Source organism: Carassius carassius, chromosome 15, assembly GCF_963082965.1.
Source record: "Carassius carassius chromosome 15, fCarCar2.1, whole genome shotgun sequence".
In the NCBI taxonomy this organism is placed as follows: Eukaryota; Metazoa; Chordata; class Actinopteri; order Cypriniformes; family Cyprinidae; genus Carassius; species Carassius carassius.
Window position 1 is genome coordinate 12,711,714 of NC_081769.1, and position 24,020 is coordinate 12,735,733.

The window sequence follows — 24,020 nt, forward strand, 5'->3', positions numbered from 1 at the left end:
GGAAAACCCCAAAAGATATGCGTTTCATTAGGGTCACCACAAAAAGAACAGCTTGTATTTATGTCTGATTTAAACCTTTTCAAAAACATGTTAGCTGGGTAAAATCTGTGTAACAATTTGAATGAGATTTCTCTAACCTTGTTAGTTATTATATTCCGAAGACAGAGTCCATACTTTTTTCCAATCATTCCTCCAATAAGACACCACATATGGTCCACATATAAAAAAGCGATCTAATCTTAGTTACATGATGAAGGATGTGACAGGTTTCATACTGGGATTTCAAATGGGTCTAAAGATAAAGATAAAGTGCTGGATGTCTTGATTGTTCCAAATGAAGTACCGGTGAGGGGAGAAATTGTGCTTAAAAATGAATGACCATGCAAGTAATGCCTGTTTATGAAATTTAGATAAATTGTAAGGGATTCTAGCAATATTATAATTAAAGATCAATAGGAAAGGGAGACAACATAATTTGGAAAAGTAGTAACTGGTGATACTGACTCCAGACTGAGTTTGGATTACACAAAAACTGTCTAATCCAAGTAATTTTGAAAGTTTTGTTCAAAGAAGAGAAATCAAGGAAATTCAACTCACTATACTCATGTGTTCATTAATACAGACTTCTTAATGGATTTTGTTTTTCCAAACAAACTTAAAAATGATTTTATCAACTGATTTACAGGCTTTGTTGTCCACATATAGAGAGTGAGCAAAGTAAGTAAGCCTTAGCCAGCAGTATTCTGCCTCTCAAGGTCAAGTCTCTCTGCAACCATGCATTGAATCTTCTTTGAGCTTTAATTAGAACCTTGTCAAAAAAGAATTGATTAGTTCATCTATCGAGTCATCAGGTTTTTCGAGTCATTCATTCATCACGTGACAGATCCAGATTATGCAGTCTGAGCCGGAAAGAGACTTAATAATAATAATAATAACCAACTGTTTTTTTTTTACCTTTGTTATAACATTCAGTGTATAGAAAATAACCATGATGACATAAATTCATACATTTATAAACTGTAAGAAGTAAAAAGCTACAATTTGAGACCAGAAATGCAGTAACTGTATAAAATAATTATAATAAAAATGATAATTTTGCCAGTCTATGGTCAAAGCTTATGGGTCTGTCACGTGATAAAGGAATGACTCATACCTGAAAGACTCATGAGATGAACTAATGATTCTGTATCTGGCTCAGACTGCATTGATTACACTTATGGGTCTGTCACGTGATAAAGGAATGACTCATACCTGAAAGAGTCATGAGATGAACTGGCTCAGACTGCATTGGTTACACTTATGGGTCTGTCACGTGATAAAGGAACAACTCGAAAACCCGGTAAACAATGAATGAATCTTTTCTGTTTATTATAGTATTATAGTTTTGTATTGTTTGTATGTGATCAGCATTTGCGTAAGTACTAGAAGTCATTAGGAGAGTAACACGTAACATGTAACATTTTATTTATATTTGATAAAAATAAATGAAAATACTCAAAAAAAGATTTGTTCATTTTGCTGAACGAGACTCAAAGGTCTGAGTCAGTTAAATTATCTGAACTTCCCATCACTGAGGCAAACCCTGCAGATAGGATGCCCCAAGTTCAGAAGGAGATAATGTGGAGGAGGAGGACCATCTTCAGCTCCTGCAGACACTTTAACTCCTTCACAGAGTTTGCTTCTATTTTTTTTTCTTACCAGTAGCCTATGTGCCCCGTCCTATCCTGTACCAGGCTATAAAATAATAAGTCAGATGGGTGAGGATGGAAAGGAGGGCAGGGTTTACTGTCAAAAAAATACACTAATTTTCATGTCACTTCCATTCCCAGTTTTGAACTACAACTCCCAGCTCTGCTTATCTAGAAAAAATCTGTCTATTGCGAATGACGCAAAAAAATTTTGTCAATTGAACTAGCATATTGCTTGGTCGTCAATTGAACTAGCATATTGAGATTTAACTTTTCAGAAAATATTTGTTTTAGGCTTACAACATCTTGGTTATATATGTGTAAGGGAAACAGGTCAATTTAGCTCTAAGGGAATCATTTAAGATTTTTAAGGGAATTTGAACACAATCACTGTTTCATGGCTGATCACTGAGACGCCCTGTGATTCACTGAACGAGTCGTTTAACATCAAATCTGCACTGGATATTAATATCCAAACTATAGTGAAAACACTATCAATTAGCACAGTAACAAGATCGGCAGTTTAAGACATTAACTTGTAAGCACAAAACACAAGATACTTCTCTTTTCAATATGAATAAGGCTTTATTAGATAAATCTAAGACATATAAACTAATCTGACACATAAGCACACGCACTCACACATTCACACAAGTTACAGGAAGATCGAAAGTTAGGGAAGGATGAGTTTACGAGGATGAAAATGTGAAACCCCAAGTTTACAGCAATAGGTCAAATTGCATAGACATGAACAGCCATCAATCACTTAATTAACCCTTGCATTGAGTTCCTCAATGAGGTTAAAATTATATTAGATACACCAGTACAAATGTCTGGAGGTACTACTTGCGTCTCCTGTGTATAGTTGTCGTTGAAAGGGGGTTTCCCGATGTCGATTATTGGCTGGAAGTTCAGTAGGCGTTGAAGTGACGTCTTGGGAAGCCCGTGGTTGGGCGTTGGCTGACGATGCAGAGTTGTGTGGCTGGTTGAAGTTGAACGGGCACTCGAGGTCAGACTCGGAAACACGGCGTTACAAAACTTAACTCAGAACACGAAACTCTCAAACGAAAAAGAAAATAAGTAAAGTTTGATGAGACTAGGTGGTGTTTCTTCTCATCGTGGCTAAGTAGTAGCAGGCGTGCAGGCTGAAGCACGCTGGAACCGCGCTCAAAGAACAGTGATGACTAAAAGCATGGCTAAAAGCTAAAGCTAAGAAGAAAAGCTAAAAGCAGGCATGACTAATAGCAGAAGCAAAGCTAAGAGCTAAAAGCAAAATTGTATGCTGTCCTGAGTATTTAAATGGCCTGTTGGCCACACCTCAAATGTTGTCTTGACCAGTCAGATATTGTCTTGGCTCTGGGGTATCATAAATCATATGTTATCTTATCAAGCACATGGTCCGAATTTTCCCGCTCTTGCAGTGTTTAATTTTGGACATGATTCCTATAACAAGAATATGATACATTTGACAAATAACTGATGGTCATGACTGTTTCAAGCTAACAGATTCAAACACGTACACACTAAACATGAATATGTATCCTTAAGCGATCCAATAGTTATTAAAAGACAAACACAATAAGTGATTATAACATGATAGTCAAATGTGTGGGTTACATATAAATGAATATGGAGTGAAGTGATGGACTGATATTCATTTATAAGTCTTTTGAGTTGATTTTGGTCCATATATATGTAGAAAAGACAGTTTCTGTGCCATTCTCTTGACATAAAAATTTCTGTGGAGACCAGAGGTTAAAAGGCCCCCCTTTAGGAATTTCAGTCTGGTTCTGGTAGGTGGGTGGAAGTCAATCAAAGGATCTTGTGTAGTACTCTCATGGTCCGTGATGTCCGGCATTGCAGCAGGCTCCACTGGTCTGGTCTCAGATCCAGGTACCTTTTGCCTCTCTGTGTGACAAAGCTGTCGGACAGTGTTGCTGTTACAGGCCACCTTTGCTCAAGCAGTCGACTTATCAAATAGAAAGTACTATTCCACCTTGTGCTTATGTCTTGAACAAGGCTGTGCTCTGGTGTGGCCATTTGTTGTTGTTTCTCTCTGAGTTTACTGCTGGCTAGCTAGCTTTTCTTAAAATGTTCTACCAGACATCTTGCAGCCCTGACAGCTTTTTCAATGCTTGGATGCTTCAAGCAGTATTGATCACAAGTTGCAAAGTATGGCCAGTGCAACGGACTGAGGACCACCCATGCTTCTCCTCCAGGATATTTGCTGCAGCCACGATATTACCACCATTGTCATGGACTATGGCAATGATTTTGCTAGAAGGAAACCTCTCATGGTTTGCTGTTTTTTTTTTTATTTAAAAGTACAACACACACAAATATATTTGTCAATAATAACCTATTTGGGACAAAGCACAGAATATACACTGGAAAAAAATGCTTTTCTAATTTAGTAGTTTTGTCCTGTTCAGTCCAAAATCCAAATATCTAAAAAATCAAGATACATTTACTAGACAAATTAAATAGCATAAGAAATTATGTCTTGTTTTCTGAAAAAACACCTCAAAATTAAGTGATTGTTTAAAACAAGCAAAATTATCTGCCAATGGGGTAACGTTAAGAAAAATTATCTTAATGAGATATAATCTCAAAATAAAGCATCACTTAATTTTCTCATGCCATTTTTCTTGTCTAGTAATCTTGATTTAAGATTTTTTAGAGATTTGGACTGGAAACGAGACAAAATTACTAAGTAAGAAAAGCTTTTATTGCAGTGTAGCTATACATGACAACAGATTGAAAAATGAATGGCCCAAAAAAGGCGAGTGAATAAAAACATGTCTTTAACATTAGTCTCGCAATGTTGTTAACGAGCTAACACTAACTTGTCATGCTTGTCAAGCTGGATAACGAGTAAACACCAGCACCAGGGACATTAGGTTTATCACTTCAAAATGGAACAAAAGTAGGATTCTGTAGTGACTTACCCTGCTGTTGAACTCCCTTCCTCCTCATCAAAGACTCCAACATGTTTGCTTTTCAGGTGCTGGATCATTAAAATCGATTTAATCAATTCGTTGTTGTAGCCCTATTGTGATCTGAAATAGGAAATTCAATTGAAGTAAGGTTATGAGAAATAATCTGACCTGGGCAATGGAGTAAGCACTTCATAATCAACGGACCTCTCAGCATTTTTAGGCAGTCTTGGGTTTGTAGAACAAAAGGACAGAATATGTCCACTGAAATCAGGATTAGTAGAAGTGGTTTGGATATTCCGACAAGACCCACAATGAATGTATTTCGGTCTCCGTATGAGATTTGGGTCATTAAGCAAAAACAACGGAGGTTTAGTTACAAATCCTATACAAATTCTATACAATCCTATTCAAATCCTTTATCAAGACAAGGTCATCCAAACCTTTAAAGGGTTCATATAATGCTACATGCACTTTTACAAGTTGTTTGAACTGAAATTTGTGTTGTCAGTGTGTATACACATACCCCATATAATGATAAAAATCCACCAAGTGTATTTTTTTGTAATATGTTTTCCCCTTCCTCAAATCGAGCCATCTGACCGTGTGACGTCACATGGTCGGAGGCCCCTCCCATGATTATTTGATTGACAGCAGCGCTTCAGCACAGACTGGACTTGTGTCTTACCTCAGACCCGCCCTGAGTGAGTACTGAGTCATCAGTCCGAGATGCAGTTGTGGCAGATTGGTTAAGTTCCCTCCCCTGGGATAAATTTATTATTTATTAGCCACTGTATTGAATAAATACCTGGGGTTATGTTTGTTTTCTTCTAAAAGAGAAGAAAAGTAATCGGATCTAGCAGTTTTTAATGCTTTTCTGTAGGATATGTTACTTTCCCGCCAAGCAATACGAAATACCTCTAGATTTGTTTTCCTACAGATGCGCTACATTTTTCGGGCTGCTCTCTTTAGGGTGCGAGTATGCTCATTATACCATGGTGTCAAACTGTTTTCCTTAACCTTCCTTAAGCGTAAAGAAGCAACTTTATTTAAAGTGCTAGAAAAGAGAGAGTGCATAGTTTTTGTTACATCATCAAGTTGTTCTGAGGTTTTGGATATGCTAAGGAATTTGGATACATCAGGAAGATAACTTAAAAAGCAGTCTTTTGTGGTAGAAGTGATGGTTCGTCCATACTTGTAACAAGAAGTAGAATTTACAATATTGGCTATATGAAGTTTGCACAGAACTAAATGATGATCTGAGATATCATCACTTGGCTGAATAATTTCAACACTATCAACATCAATTCCATATGACAGTATTAAATCTAGAGTATGATTTCGACAATGAGTAGGTCCTGAAACGTGTTGTCCAACACCAATAGAGTTCAGAATGTCTATAAATGCTGATCCCAATGCATCTTTTTCATTATCAACATGGATATTAAAATCACCAACTATTAATACTTTATCTGCAGCCAGAACTAACTCGGATGTAAAATCACCAAACTCTTTAATAAAGTCTGTATGGTGCCCTGGTGGCCTGTATACAGTAGCCAGTGCAAACATAAGAGGGGATTTATCATTAACATTTGTTTCTCTGGATAATGTTAAATGAAGCACCATTACTTCAAACGAGTTATACTTAAAGCCTGCCCTCTGAGAAATCCTGAAAACGTTGTTATAAAATGAAGCAACACCTCCACCTTTGCCTTTTAGACGCGGCTCATGTTTATAACAGTGATCTTGGGGGGTGGACTCATTTAAAATAATGTAATCATCAGCTTTTAGCCAGGTTTCTGTCAAACAGAGTACATCTATATTATGATCAGTGATCATATTATTTACAAAAAGTGTTTTCGTAGAAAGGGATCTGATATTCAATAAGCCAAGCTTTATCATTTGTTTATCCATATTGCTTCTGTTTTTTATTTGTTGAACCTCAATTAAATTATTAATCTTAACTTGGTTTGGACATTTTTTGTATTTTCTAGTTCGGGGAACAGACACAGTCTCTATAGTGTGATATCTAGGTGAAAAAGTCTCTATGTGCTGAGAATTAACTGACCTCTGTGACGGGAGGCAGCTAGCAGACGGTCGGTTTAGCCAGTCTGTCTGCTTCCTGACCTGGGCCCCAGTTAGTCAAGTATAAACACTAAGACTATTTGCCATATTTCTAAAGAGAAGAGTGGCGCCACCCCAGGAGGGATGAAGACCATCTCTTTTAAACAGGTCAGGTCTGCCCCAAAAGCTCGTCCAATTGTCTATGAAACCTATGTTATTCTCATTTTCATTTACTCCCGACATCTGAGCAACTGAAATCGCAGAGGATTAACTTCCAATTGGATCTGAAGGGAATGTGCCCTTGATATACTTAAATGTGTTTATGTTTGTGCGAATCATTCATGATCCAGCCTCAAGCAGCGAGTATAATGTATTTAAATGAATCATTGCAGATTGCCTTTCCTAATAATGTGCTAATTAGCAAGATTCACTATGAATGTGGCTAAAGTAAACAGTCTCTCAGGGAGCGAGACATATCCAGCTGCAGACTCGCAGCACCACCAGCGCCGCCAGCACCCCGCCGCCAGCACCCCGCTGCCAGGACCGGAAGTGAGGGGCGGAGTAAGCACAGAAATGGAACTGAGGGTCGGAGTTGTCACCTTGCTCTGATATTTCATAATAATTTTCAGACGGAGTTCTTACTCTTTCCTTAAGCTATATCATTGGACCCATCTCTCTTTAATATATATTTAGTATAATATGTTTAGTAATAAAACAGTTGTATTTTATTAGGGTATCTGTAGGCTACAAGTAACGTTACTGGACATGTACTCCGTCCACCACAGGCTAATAAACTAACGTTAGCGTTTTACTAGCTTGCAAATGATCGGTTGATACCAAACTGGCTGGCTGACAGACACGGCACGCGCAAATAACGATTCTCTGTCAACCAATCAACGTTCTGCAGTGAGTCTAGCTCCACCCTTTAGTACCGTTCCACTGTGCTAGGTACCCCAACGGAAGGGTACCCAAAAAGTGGTACGGTACGGTTCGGCTTTTTGGTACCATTCTCAACTTTTGGCAGTGGAAACGCAAATAAAAGGGTACCGACCCGACCCGTACCGTACCGTACCACTCGGTGGAAACGCGCCATAAGACACAAGCAGAGGTGGGTAGAGTACCCAAAAACTGTACTCAAGTAAAAGTAAAAGTAGTACTTCTAGAAATATTTACTCAAGTAAAAGTAAAAGTACTAGTCTTGAAAAGTTACTTGAGTAAGAGTAAAAGAGTATCGGATAAAAAATCTACTCAAGTAGTTAATTACGTAGTTACTTTTTTGGTCATATATACTGAGCCTATTTTTATTTAGATATATAGATAAAATGTATGTAATGTATGTGTGCGTGTATAAATGTATATATTTAATCAGCCTTTATTCCAATTTATGTAATTTATTATAAAACCCTGTCTGTTTACTTAAGTAACAGATATGTGTCATGCCATAACATATTTTTAATACGAGATATTCAGTCAGTGAGCTAGTGAAGGAAGCACCGGCATTTTAGCGATTACTCATCGGAACACCTCTGATTGGCCAATGCTTTAATAAGCTCAAAAGAATCATGTGTGATTGGTTATAATGCGCAGTGCTGTAAAAACGCGTCTGTCTCTGACTCAGCGCCAGCAAGCGATCACATCACAGATCTGAATTTAGCAGCTGAAGATATGACTCGCTGATCGCTCTCATTTCGGTGTGATTGTATTAAAATTAATAAAATCTTAATCGGCTATTTTTTGCCTTTTGGAAGCTGCATTCAACTTGACTCCCCTCTGTTATAAGCCACACACGTACAACAAACTAATGTCAGTGTTATCGTGTACTGTAATCGAATGTAGCCCAAGTTATTACCTGTTAAACAGTAGACAGCACACGCGGTGTTCATCTAATAAGGATCTCCATCGCTAGCAAATAATAGCTTTTGCAGATTTGCTTTCAAATTCAGTGCAGTTCCAGCCACGTTTTCAACGCTGCTGATGTTAAACGTTACAACTCCGAGTGAACCACTTCAGATGCTCAGCGCGTGCGGCAGGGAACTGAACGACTCATTCAAACTGATTCATGAACCAATTCACTCGTTTGCCAATTGGTTTGATCAAGCCTTTGAACAGAATTGACTCAAAAGAATGAATCATTCGCGAATGGGCATCGCTCATTGCCCAGAGAAAAGTAGACGGCGCGTTTGGAATAAACTGAAGCATTTATAACATTTATTGAGTGATAAAGTAACGAGAGGAGCGTCGCCCACAGTAACGAAGTAAAAGTACAGATTTTTCCCAAAAAATTTACTCAAGTAAGAGTATAAAGTACCCATCTGTAAATATACTCCGAAAAGTATTAGTTAGCCTACCCCAAAAAATTACTCAAGTAAATGTAACGAATGTAACTCGTTACTACCCACCTCTGGACACAAGCATGGCGGAGAGCGCGGTGAGTTGTCAAATTTTTTTGACATGTTGTGAAACATTTCGCATATTTAAAGTTCAGCGTTTATCTGTTAAATGTTTAATTTGTGTTAGGATTTATCATTTGATTGAATCACGAATATGTTGTCATACTTTATTACATTAAACATATTTTTTTATATGGATGGTTCGATTAATTCTTGCGTGTTGTAAATGGGCCTTGCCCAAATGGTCCAAATGGTCAAAACCTCTTTGTCATCTAGAATGCCACTGATATTAACTGACATTTGATAATTAGGTGTCGGTATAGTCATAATATTGTGATATTTCCTAAGGAATAGCCCAAATTATTCTGCTATCATTTGTTTGAAATCTCATCCTAACTATAGGAAAAGGATAGTAAGCGCCTAGCCAGGTATTTTTATATTTAATACCCATTCCATCGTGAGATTCCCTATTGTTTATCTTAATTTTTTGAGCTTTAATGCTTTTCACTGTTATGCTCTCCAGAATATTAGTTCCTGTATCACCAAATAAATCCCACAATCGGGATTGTATTATAATTTTATCCCTTTCAGTTCCATTTTCAGTAAGCACATTTTTCCACAAGTCACTGTTTTTCCATCATTGCTTTTCGTAAGCCTTGCCATGTTTGACCTCTTGCATTCCTCCAAAAAGCTAACCAGTGTTTATTTTTGTCTTCTTTTTGCCCGCTCATTCCAGCTTGGGCCATATAATTGTCCCCACATAACTATTTTCTAGATTTATAGTCACAAGGACATATACTGGTAAGGTATTATTTTCCTTGCTCCAAACAATCTTGGTTCTAAATCATAGACTTCTAAGCGTCTAACGCCCTCAATCTCCAAATTGTTTGTAGCTCCCAATTATACTGAGTTCTATTACATTTATTAAAATTCTTCTGTGGGCAATCCTCCCAGAATGTATCCGTTATTATGCTAGCTTGGTACGGAGTTCTCAATCCTTTAGAATATACACTAATTCCTTCAGTAGTTTCACCTAACCCAGTCGATATATTAAACCAATTTATCCATGAAAATGGATCCCATAATTTTTTCGTCATTTCATACATTGTATATTTATTTCTATTATAGTATTTTTCACAGTTTCTTTGGAATGCACGTTTAGGATAATACAACCCATGTTTTACACGTTGAGTCCCCCTATCTATCAGAACGAGTGGAGTTGGAATAATCTGGGTTTCTTTATTTGGCATAAAAATCTCCTCGCAGATGGGAGTTTTACTTACTCTGTTCTGAGGGCAGAAAGGAAAATGATTGGTTTACAGATTCAACCAATGAAATTGAAGCAGAGGCGGAGTCAGGAAATTTGAATGTGTGGAAGCAATACTTCAGACAGATACGTTACTATGGAGGAATTATTGTGTCAGATTACGAACTAAAACTAAAAGTCTTAAACCAAAACTAAAAATCTAAATTTGAAACTTAAAGTCCAAATCGAAAATTCATTTGGTATTTAGGATTGGGCATTTGGTATTTAGGATAGGGCATTTTGTATTTAGGATTGGGCATTTTCTATTTAGGGTTGGGCATTTGGTCATTTAGCCATTTAGGATTTAGGGTTGGGCATTTGGGGATTTAGGATTGGGAATTTGGTATTTAGGATTGGGCATTTAATCATTTAGCCATTTAGGATTGGGGATTTGGGGATTTAGGATTGGGCATTTGAAGATTTCTGGATTGGGCATTTGAGGATTGAGGAGTGTATGCAAATTAGGAGGCGTGGCCCAAATACTGGAGGCTGGGTTTGAAATGGCTGGTGTGCAGAGGCACCTTATGGACAGCAGAGGGAGCTACCAGTGCTAAGGAGCACACTAACTTTAACTTAATGACAGCTTTGTAACATATGTGGCCTCAAACACAAAAGGTCACCAGTGAAAGGAGTGCTATTGGTCTGATGACGAGAAAGCAGCAGACAGTGCAGCAGGTAAGATGCTAACATTAGCTACTAGTTATATAAGCTGATATTGCTAACATATACGCTGATATTGCTAACTTTAGGAGGGTATCATTATGTTGGGACATGCTGTTTTGTTTTTTAAACTGCGGTTAACCCCTCTGACATTAGTAGATACACTCCTTTCACATTGCCACTAGATGGTCTTGTTTCTGTTTGTTTTTTGCTATATAGCCTATATATATTTTATAAAGATTGTGAGAGAAAAGAAATTTGGCTTGTTCGACTTGAACCGGCGCTGCACACTGCAAGACCGATCGGTTTATTATGACATTAAAGTACTGCGAGAGCGATTCAAAAGCATAAGGAGCGTCTACTCTCTTTGATGTCATATGTCGTGTGTATGTATATACACACTCACCTAAAGGATTATTAGGAACACCTGTTCAATTTCTTAATAATGCAATTATCTAATCAACCAATCACATGGCAGTTGCTTCAATGCATTTAGGGGTGTGGTCCTGGTCAAGACAATCTCCTGAACTCCAAACTGAATGTCAGAATGGGAAAGAAAGATGATTTAAGCAATTTTGATCGACGAAGTACACAAATCAAGTACTTGAGTAAAAGTACAGATACGTATAATAAAATATTACTCCAGTAAAAGTAAAAGTACTCCTTTTTCAATTTTACTCAAGTGAAAGTACAAAAGTGCTAAATTTTTTATGTACTTAAGTAAAAAAGTACTGAAAGAAAGATGTTTGCAATTTTATATAGGCTACTTAATTTAATTTTATATTAGCACTTTTTTTTTTTTTATAATCCTACTGCTCAAAATACCTGGGATTTTTTCCAAAATAACCACTATATGGAGTCAAGATATATTTTTTATATATATTGTTGATATGGACTACGTTGACGAGAGTAATGTTCACTGGGAAGCTTACACTGTGATGTACCTGAGAGAAAGCAGAGTTGACCATCTGATTTTCACCAGTAAGAAAATATAATTATATATATTCATAATGATTTTTTCCTTCTCGAACCTTGTCTGTGGTGTAAAAACACCCCTCAGATACCGCTTCTGCATGTTGGAGCATGTGATATATTATAGGGAGTAACGATATGTTGTATGGAATGTAGTGAAGTTAAAATTACGATCTTATGCTTTGGAATGTAGAGAAGTAAAAGTAAAAGTTACTCAAAATAAAACTACTCCAGTAAAGTACAGATACTTGAAAAATGGTCTTAAGTACAGTAACGAAGTAAAGCTTCTCCGTTACTGTCCACCACTGCACAAATGATATATGACATCAAAGAGAGTATGCTTATGCTTTTGAATCGCTCTCGCAGTACTTTAATGTTATAAACCGATCGGTCTTGCAGTGTGCAGTGCCGGTTCAAGTCAAACAAGCCTAATTTTTTTTCTCTCACAATCTTTATAAAATATATATAAGCTATATAGCAAAAAAAAAACAAGACCATCTAGTGGCATGTGAAAGGAGTGTATCTACTAATGTCAGATGGGTTAACCGCATTTTAAAAAACTAAACCGCATGTCCCAATATAATAGTACCCTACTGAAGCATGTTAGCAATATCAGCTTATACAACTAGTAGCTAATGTTAGCATCTTACCTGCTGCACTGTCTGCTGCTTTCTCGTCGTCAGACTGATATCACTCCTTTCATTGGTGACTTTGTGTTTGAGGCCACAAATGTTACAAAGCTGTCATTAAGTTGAAGTTATCACACAGTCCTCGCTCACACTCACTTGCTCCGTTTGGATTCATTACAGTGTGCTCCTTAGCACTGGGAGCTCCCTCTGCTGTCCATAAGGTGCCTCTGCACACCTGCCATTTCAAACCCAGCTTCCAGTATTTGGGCCACGCCTCCTAATTTGCATACACTCCTCAATCCTCAAATGCCCAATCCTCAATCCTCAAATGCCTAATCCTCAATCCTAAATGGCTAAATGATTAAATTCCCAATCCTAAATACCAAATGCCCAATCCTAAATACCAAATTAATTTTCGACTTGGACTTTAAGTTTCAAATTTAGATTTTTAGTTTTGGTTTAAGACTTTTAGTTTTAGACTTTTAGTTTATAATCTGACCCAATAATTCCTCCATACGTTACTGACACTTCGAGGAAGGCATTTATTGCAAGGTAAGTTCATTTACCATGTATTTTCATCAAAAATTAACATCTCTAACATTTAATAATTAGCAAAGATGCACAGAACAAATAATCATGGACTAAATATTATATAGCATGCATTTTCACTTGACTGATTCATCAGTTGATTACACCAATGTTGGTTATGAGGTAACTGGAGTAAAACATGCTTTTCCGATGCTTCCACGCTGTCTGCGAAACCGATATGAGCGAAAAAAGAACACTCCTGGACATTACATAAGTCAGTTAGCGTTAACATTAGCACTAGCACTGTTCTCAGGGCAGGAGTACTCAATATTGATATTACTGTTATTTTTAATGAACTATGTGCTGCTCTCGGGCATGAGTATTCAATATTTAAATAAATGTTTTTTTAATGAACTGTGTGCTGATCTCAGGGCAGGAGTAATCCATATTCATATTACTGTTATTTTACTAAACTGTGATGTTCTCAGGGCAGAAGTACTCAATATTCATATTACTATTATTTTAATAATCTATGAGTTGCTCTCAGGGCAGGAGTAATCAATATTCATATTACTATGATTTCAATAATATATGTGTTGCTCTCAAGACAGGAGTACTCAATATTCATATTACTATTATTTTAATAATCTATGTGCTGCTCTCAGGGCAGGAGTACTCAATATTCATATTACTGTTATTTTAATAATGTGTGGGCTGCTCTCAGGGCAGGAGTACCAAATATTTATGTTTCTGTGATTTTTACTGTTCTACAAGCTGCTCTCAGGGCAGGAGTATTCCATATTCGTATTACTGTTATTTTAATAATCTATGTGCTGCTCTCAGGGCAGGAGTAGTCAATATTCATATTACTGTTATTTTAATAAACTATGTGCTGCACTCAGGGCAGGAGTACTCAGTATTCCTATTAATAATATTTTTAGTGTATTATCTGCTGCTTTCAGGGCACGAGTACTCAATATTAATATTACTATTATTTTAATAATCTGTGCGCTGCTCTCAGGGAAGGATTACTCAATATTTATGTCACTGTTATTTTTACTGTTCTACAAGCTGCTCTCAGGGCAGGAGTATTCCATATTCATATTACTGTTTTTTCAATAAACTATGCGCTACTCTCAGGGCAGGAGTACTCAGTATTCATATTAATAATATTTTTAGTGTATTATGTGCTGCTTTCAGGGCAGGAGTACTCAATATTCATATTACTATTATTTTAATAATCTATGCGCTGCTCTCAGGGCAGGATTACTCAATATTCATATTACTGTTATTTTTACTGTTCTATGAGGTGCTCTCCGGGCAGGAGTATTCAATATTCATATTACTGTTAATTTTATTGTATTATGTGCTGCTCTCAGGGCAGGAGTACTCAATATCCATATAAATATTATTTTAATTATCTATGCGCTGCTCTCAAGGCAGAAGTACTAAATATTCATATTACTATTATTTTCCTAAACTATGAGCTGCTCTCAGGACAGGAGTACTCAATATTCACATGACTTATTTTAATTATCTATGCGCTGCTCTCAGGGTAGGATTACTCGATATTCATATTACTGTTATTTGAATAATCTATGCCCTTCTCTCAGAGCAGGGGTACTCATTATTCATATTAATTTTATTTTACTAAACTATGTGCTGCTCTCAGGGCACGAGTACTCAATATTCATATTACTGTTATTTTTAGTGTATTATGTGCTGCTCTCAAGGCGGGAGTATTTAATATTCTTATTACTATTATTTTACTAAACTATGTGCTGCTCTTTTGGTTTTTATGTAGTTTTTCTTCTCTTTGCAGAATAACATTCTTGGGAAAGGCAGAAGCCATCAGTGGTCCCTTCTTGGAGAAAGGAAATTTCTGGACTTTCTTTGTAAGCTCCTCTAGTTTTAGTTGAGAATTGTGCTGATATTTGTGCCCATATTATTGCTGATATAAGTGCCCATATTATTTTCCCCTCAAATATTATCTTTCATGAATTGCAAAATAGCGGTTTGTAAATGTAAAAAAAAAAGTCTTTAAAATATTACAGATAAAATTGCACAACAAATAACGTTTTGTCTCATAAAAGTAAGAAAATTGATTCTGAACTACTGTGCTGAAATGAGTGTCAGAAACTCCAATCTCACTTAATTTGACCAGTTACTAGTTTTTCTCGGCCGCCGTCAGCTTCCTGCTAATAAATAAGACAGGATGTTCCTCACCTCCCTGGAGCTGGGATCGGACGGCTCCCAATCCTGATTCCGAGGCGTCTGTTTGCAGTAGGAAGGGGCAGCTGAAATCTGGGGCGCGGAGGACCGGTTCGGAGGTCAGCGCCTGTTTTATCAGTTGAAACGCCTCGTCTGCCTCCTGGCTCCATATCACCATATCGGCTGCCCCTTCCTAGTCAGGTCTGTCAGAGGGGCGGCTATGGAAGAGAAGTTGGGGATGAAACAACGATAGTACCCCGCCAACCCCAGAAAGGCTCATACCTGCGTCTTCGTATTTGGCCGGGGAGCCGCCTGCCCCGCCTCGATCTTCTTTTCTTGAGGTTTGATTAGTCCCCGGCCCACCTGGAATCCCAAATACCTTGCTTCGAACAGGGCCAGGTGACATTTCGGGGGGTTGGCGGTTAGTCCAGCCCTTCGGAGTTCTCCTAGCACCCTCCGTAGATGGTCCAAATGGTCCTCCCACCGCTCCAAGTGGATGACTACGTCGTCTAGGTATGCGGCGGCATACTGCTGGTGAGGCCGCAATAGGACGTCCATCAGCCTCTGAAACGTTGCGGGAGCCCCGTGAAGGCCAAAGGGAAGGGTCCAGTATTGCCAGTGCCCACTGGGTGTGGAGAACGCTGTCTTGGGCTTGGCTTCCTCCATCAGTGGTACTTGCCAATATCCTTTGGTGAGGTCCAGGGTTGATATAAAACGGGCCCTTCCCAGGCTGTCGAGCAGTTCATCCACCCGGGGCATCAGGTAGCCGTCAAACTCCGATACTTCATTGAGGCGGCGTAAGTCATTACAAAACCGGAGGGTGCCATCGGGTTTTGGGACCAGGACGACTGGGCTGGAACACGGGCTGCGGGAAGGTTCAATTACCCCCAACTTCAGCATGTGTTGAATCTCTTCCTCAATAGTGAGGCGGCGAGCCTCTGGGATCCGGTAGGGCCGCTGTCTAATGATGACTCCTAGTGGCGTCTTGATGTGATGTTGGAGGGTATTGGTCCGTCCGGGGAGGTCGGAGAACACATCAGAGAAGTGACCGACCAGGTGCTGCAACTCCGCTTTCTGTCCGGCAGACAGATCCAGGTTCATGTACACGGTTGCTGGTTCCACAGCGGCGAGGGCAGCGACTTGGTCAGAAACTTACACGCTGCTGTGGGTACCAACACCATCATGCGATCCCCCGTCTGGAACTCCCTTGGCTGGGCCGGCCGGTCATAATGGCGTTGTTGAGCCCATTGTGCTGTGGTCATGTGGTCCCGGACTAATGGCATTATGCGATCGATCCTCTGCCGCATTTGGGTGACATGTTCTACAACGGAACGTTGGGGAGAAGGCTGCTGTTGCTCCCAAGGCTCCTTGGCGACATCCAGTTGCCCCCTTGGCTGTCGGCCGAACAGCAGCTCAAATGGAGTGAAGCCGATGGACGCTTGGGGGACTTCTCGGACTCCGAAAAGGACGTATGGTAGCATCAGATCCCAGTCACGCTTGTCTTCTGCTGCCACCCGTCGCAGCATTTGCTTGAGGGTCTTATTAAAGCGCTCGGTCAGTCCATCCGTCTGGGGGTGGTACACCGACGTCCTCAGTTGCTTCACCCGGAGTAACCGGCAGAGGTCGGCCATTAGCCGGGACATAAACGGGGTCCCCTGATCGGTCAGAATCTCCGCTGGGATGCCGACTCAGTCTCAGTCTCAGTCGACACAGTCTCTCCCGAGTAGCACCGGCACTGGTAAGTCTCTCACTATTCCGACTTCGATTGACCAGGACCCTGGGGCGGCTGAGATGGTGACGCGGCGTGCAGGGACCTGTTGCGTGTCTCCGTTTACACAGGTTATCGGGAATTGGGCTTTGCTGTCACTCCGAGGCGGGAGGACGTGGGTTTGGACCAAGCTCATGGCACTTCCGGAATCCAACAGGGCCTTGAATTTCACCATGGCCTCCGGGGCTCCTACCGGTAGGTGTTGATGTAGTATACAGCCTGCCAGCCAGGTCTGAGCGGGGGCCGAAGTAGGTTCCGTGGGCATCGGCTCATCCCGGGGACCAGGGCCCGTTGGCCTGCTCATGGGCTGAAGGAGGCCCTCCGGCGCGCGTTGTCCCTGGACCACCCTACGGGGAAACGGCAGCGCTCGCTCTCCCACTTCCCGGCTTAAGGCTGCCTCGGCCAGCTCAACTGCCTCCACTAGCTCTAGAGTCGTCCTGGGGTTCCTCATGACGACCGCCTGATGATGGACGCGGGGCAGGGTACGCAGAAGGTGGTCAATCACCACGCGTTCCATCACTTGTGCGGCCATGGGTCTTCCTCCATCAACCAGTGTTGTGCCAACCTGGTTAGTTCGGCGGCCTGGGCGCGAGCCGGCACCCGGGGTTGAAAGGTCCACTCGTGAAACTGTTGCACCGCACACACCGGGGACAGCCCCACGCGGGCCAGGATTTCTCGCTTGACGTCATCGTAGCGGTCTGCCAGGGCCGCGGGCATACTGAATACGGTCCGCTGCGTGTCTCCCATGAGCAGGGGGGCAAGGGCTCGCGCCCAGTCATTGCGCTACCATCCCTCCAGGGTCGCCGTGTTTTCAAACATTTGCAGGTATACTTCTATGTCATCGTGAGCTGACATCTTGGGCAACAGCTGGGCGGCTTGAACCCGGGGGTCTACGACCGGTAAGCGTTGGCGGCTGGCGAGTCGGAGGGCGGCGAGTTCCTGTTCCGTCTCACCCTGTCGAGAGGCTAGATGCTCCCCAATTTGGTGCTGGTGGAGACTCACCTCCGCCAGTCGTTGCAGCAATTCATCCATCCGTGGGGAGGAGCGCTCGCCGATCTGGGGAACACAAAGGAAGAGAGAAAAAAAACAATAATTTGTCAACGGAGATCACTTGCCGACATTTTCCACCATCTGTCACGGGGTGGAAGGAACACACGACAAGGAGAGCTCAAAACAAATACCCCGGAGGGTGGATTTATTTGGAAGAGTGCAGTCAAGGTGAGTAGTGGGCGTGCTGAGTGTTCTCGTGCTCTCCATGCGAGATTCCCGGTGCTGGGTGCTCGTCTGTGCAGCTCTCGTGGGCACTTGATCGGTCACACACTGGTGTCTGCAGAGAGAGAGAGGAGTAAACACAGGTTAGGTCTCAGCCGCATTGGAGGTATCAGTCTCCTCGTCGTGCTGTCGAACACTGCTTATCTGGCCGGCGGTGAACAAGCTTCAGGTGTGGCCGATCAGCTCGTGATGAGGCTCTGCAGGTGCAAGGTGTCCGTTTCCAGGGCAACGCTGATCTGTTACCGGGACGCTCGTCACAATATATATATTGGTTATTTTTAGAATTAAAGGGCTTAATTTCTCCGCAACAGCCTATCAGAACATTAAGTAGTTGAACACAGATTGACACCCAGAACTTTTGAAATCACATTTATGTATCACCAAGTCAACTCAGGACTTCTCTCACAATTCAGATGGCAATTGTTATTCATATGAACATATGTAAAAAATTATTTAGATGACACCTCAGTGATAACTCATGGATTTGATTATTTATTTACAGTGGATGTGTGATCATTATGAGCCTAGGAATGCACTGCAGACATGGTCAGTTGCATGTTTGTCTGCTCTGAATAAAATGTCATACTCTTGAAATACTAGATTTAAAGGTAAAAATATAATATTTATTATTTATTTAAATATCTGGTTTAAAAGGAAAATAGACCCAATCTAGCTGAAATGGACTTTCTTAAATTGTATCTCTCAAAATGATGTGTGTCATTAAAAATGTGGAGATTAGCGTTAATAAGTAAATGCAACCTCTTATTTACACAAGTCAAACAAAGCTACTTGGTTTCCATTTTTAAGTATGTAATTGTAGGCCTATAAATATTTAATAATTGTATTGCATACCTGTTACTGCCATAATAATGAACCATTTCAAAGTCACTATGATGGAGTATTTCTGAAATAGTATTCTTGTAAACATTCTAACATTTCAATATATATATATATAATTATTTATTTTTTTTTCAGTAATACGCATGCAAAGTACAACAGTTAGTATATGGTGTTAAACAGTGGTGAAAATGGATTTAAACGGTTAATTTTGAAATGATTTATTGTCAGAGATGTGGATTTGGACAGCAATTGAATTACCACATGAGCTTGGGATTTGGCCGGGGATTTTCATGGGGATGGTGGGAGAAAAAAACTATGACATTCTGGATTCAGATGGCAATAAAATCACAGTCTAACCCCTGTAAATGTTAATAAGCGCTTACGTCCCCATGGAATCAATTACCCTTCGATTTTAGCTATTATGTGCTTTTATCAGGTGGAACCAAACACATACCATTTTTCATTCATCACCATTTTTGCACCATTTTGCACTTAGCAGCATCAGATGCCTCTTCAGTGTTAGCTCCTTTGATTTGTCTTGTTTCTGCCAGCTCCTCCAGGTAACTGGAAAATAAAATAAAAGATCATTCAATAATGCATAAATTGTCTCTTGATTTATAAATGTAATGATTAAAAAAAAATGATTACTCTTAAAAATTTGCATAAAAATACTAGCCTATAACTCATTAATATAAACAGGAAAAACTATATAGAACAAATGAAAAAACAAATATCTATGCAGTGTAGACGATGCTGTAAACTAGACTACACTGGCATTAACAGCCATTTTTAACCCTCTGGAGTCTAAGGGTATTTTTAGGGCCTGGAGAAGTTTTGTCATGCCCTGACATTTGTGCTTTTTTCAGTTTCTTATAAATATCTGAATGGTTAAAGTCTAATCTCACTGTAATCAGCACAAACTGGGCTATAATAATATGTGAGCAGCATGTATGTACATGATTGTGTTTTTGAGAAAAAAAAATTTATGCATGGTTAGTGAAAAACAAAAAATGTTAAAACACTTGAATAAGGCAAAAAAACACTTAAATAACAATGGTTCCTGGGATTTTTGAGAACTGGAGCTTGTAGCCTAGAATTTTTCTTTCTAAATTATGTGAAAATCATCTTGTTTACTCACTTACAGAAAACAATATATTGATTTAAATTTTCTAAGACACTTTTTGTTGGTAAAAGTCATATGCGAGTAGGCGTCAACTATCATGAATATCATTGTGATTTACACCTGAGAAGACAAAGGCCTGCATAATGAGATGCATAATGAGCCATTCAGTCATCTGTACCACTGAGAGGAAGGAGTTACAAGAAAGAATGTGAGGACAAAATAAATCTATATAATTTTATGTTTGTAGTTTATTTAGAATATATTTAATTATCCCACAACATAATTTAATATACACTTGGGGGAGCAGTTAAACAGTTTATTAGGAACAATCAAAGCTGACTTTCAAACTAATTTTTTGCACCATTACTCAAATCACACAATCCTTCAGAAATCCTTTTAACAATCTTATTTTCTACCAAAAAAAAAATTATTGTTATTATTATTACCATTTTTATTATTAATGTTGAAAAGAGCTTAGAATATTTTTAAGGTTTTTTAGGGGGGATAAATTAAAAGAACACTATTTTTTGTTAAATTTGTTACCGTTACATTTATTTGTTACATTTATATTATTTACATCAAGCTTTTGAATGGTATAGTATTGTATATTGTTATTGAAACTTCATAATATTTCACTTGATTATACATTTAGTCAGGATATTATAGTTTGGAAAAAGTCTAACTAGTAAAATGTTTACACGTTATGTGAAAACTAGTACAATATATAAATAAATAAAAAGAGACTTACTCATGTTTATGATCTCTGCTGGATAAAGTGCTTCATTCTTTTTTTTCCTGAGGAAATCCATTTCTCAAATCCTCAACCACATCACATCTTTTTGGGGTGAATTATGTCTTATTCCTCTCATCGCGAAGCAAACAGTAAAATAAAAGAACTTGAAGAACAGTCTCTCTGCGTTGTCTTCTGTGTGGGCGTATTCAAGCCACGCTCAGTTTGAATCTGAATAGCGCGTTCAGCGCAGAATATCTGTTTTCTGTTTTGTTTGGTTTAAAAGTAGACATGTCAAGCTTTCTATAGATATATCTCTCATGTCTCTTCGTTGAGTATTCACTGAGTTACAGTTCATTTTAATGACGTGTTTGTAAATGAAGATCAGCGCAGACAAAGGCTGCAGACAGCACACCTTGTTTGTTATCTTTATTTTGTAAGTGCACAAAGTTTTGTTGTTATTATGTCTGCATCCAAAAAAAAGTAGACCCTTTACAGATTCGATTGATGTATTGCGCTTATCTGTACGATTAAAACTGAAAGTGTAATTTAAGTTCTTTTCAGGGTTATCAGGAGAAAATGACTCATAACGCGTATCCGCGTTAATCGAATTAATGAATGTTGTTCATGATTAATATAATGTGTTGTTTAAAAGAATGAACAATGGTTAGGTAATAGCTATACACTAAAAACAGTAATATGAATATCAAGTACTCCTGCCCTTAGTGCAGCTCATAGTTCAGTAAAGATAACAGTAATATAAATATTGAGTACTTCTGCCCCGAGAGCAGCACATAATACACTAAAAATAACAGTAATATGAATATTGAGTACTCCTGACCAAAGAGCAGCACATAGATCAGTAAAAATAACAGTAATGTGAATATTGAATACTCCTGGCCTGAGAGCAGCTAATAGAACAGTAAAAAATAACTGTAATATGAATATTGAGTAATCCTGCCTTGAGAGCAGCTCATAGATCAGTAAACATAACTTTGATATGAATATTGAGTACTACTGCCCTGAGAGCCGCTCGTAGATCAGTAAAGATAACAGTGATATGAATAATGAGTACTCCTGCCCTGAGAGCAATACATAGTACACTAACAATAAAAGTGATTTGAATATTGAGTACTCCAGCACTGAGAGCAGCTCATAGAAAAGTAAAAATAACAGTGATATGAATATTGAGTACTCGTGCCCTGAGAGCAGCTCATAGAAAAGTAAAACTAACAATGATATGAATATTGAGTACTCCTGCCCTGAGAGCAGCAAATAGTTTAGTAAAATAATAGTAATATGAATATTGAGTACTTCTGCTCTGAGGGCACCACACAGTTCATTAAAAATAACAGTAATATGAATATTGAGTACTCCTGCCCTGAGAGAAGCACATAGTTTAGTAAAATAATAGTAATATGAATATTGAGTACTTTTGGCCTGAGAGCAGCACATAGTTTAGTAAAGTAATAGTATATGAATATTGAGTACTCCTGACCTGAGAGCAGCACATAGTTTAGTAAAATAATAGTAATATGTATATTGATTACTCCTGCACTGAGAGGAGCACATGTTACACCAAAAATTATATTAATATGAATATTGAGTACTCCTGCCCTGAGAGCAGCACATAGTTTATTAAAATAACAGTAATATGAATACTTAGTAATCCTGCCCTGAAAGCAGCACATAGTTTTTTAGAATAATAGTAATATGAATATTGAGTATTCCTGTGCTGAGAGCAGTGCATAGGTCAATAAAAATAACAGTAATATGAATATTGAGTACTCCTGCCCTGAGAGCAGGGCATAGGTCAATAAAAATAACAGTAATATGAATATTGAGTACTTATGCCCTGAGAGCAGCACATAATACACTACAAATAACAGTTATATGAATATTGATGACTCCTGCCCTGAGAGCAGCAAATAGTTTAGTAAAATAATAGTAATATGAATATTGAGTACTTCTGCTCTGAGAGCACCACACAGTTCATTAAAAATAACAGTAATATGAATATTGAGTACTTATGCCCTGAGAGCAGCACATAATACACTACAAATAACAGTAATATGAATATTGATTACTCCTGCCCTGAGAGCAGCACATAGTTTAGCAAAATAATAGTAATTTGAATATTGAGTACTCCTGCCCTGAGAGCAGCACATAGTTTAGTAAAATAATAGTAATATGTATATTGATTACGCCTGCCCTGAGAGGAGCACGTTACACAAAAAATATCCGTAATATGAATATTGAGTACTCCTGCCCTGAGAGCAGCGCATAGTTTATTAAAATAACAGTAATATGAATACTTAGTAATCCTGCCCTGAAAGCAGCACATAGTTTATTAGAATAATAGTAATATGAATATTGAGCACTCCAGCCCTGAGAGCAGTGCATAGGTCAATAAAAATAACAGTAATATTAATATTAAGTACTTATGCCCTGAGAGCAGCACATAATACACTACAAATAACAGTAATATTAATATTGATTACTCCTGCCCGGAGAGCAGAATTAGCTCTGCAAGCTGCTTCTCCACACCAGTGAATTTAAGTTCTGGGATCTCCCAGCTTCCAGTCATAATTCTAACAGGTATGTTACTTTTTTCATTTCTTACTATTAATTGGTAACCTATTTCATCCGTTTCCAAGTCAGCTTCTTAATTTTTCTCATCATTTCTTCCTTCCAGCTGTCATGAGTTTAATATAGCGGTTTTAATATCTGTCAACGCTTCTTCAGCTTTTTCGGTCCATTTCAAACGTCCACCTTTTATAGTTGCATATATAGATTTAGACATCTGGCTAAAGCGAGGGATTAAGTCTCTTACATAACCCAGTAACCCCATTGTATGCTGGACCTGTCTAGCTGTTTTGGGGGTCTCAAGTTTGTTTAGTCTG

At 38.9% G+C, this 24,020-nt stretch overlaps 1 protein-coding gene across 5 annotated transcripts in view; it reads right to left on the bottom strand.

The window, feature by feature from the left end:
• ecm1b (extracellular matrix protein 1b) overlaps window positions 1–24,020 on the bottom strand; it is a 136,722-nt gene that overhangs the window by 11,553 nt on the left and 101,149 nt on the right. The window lies entirely within an intron of this gene.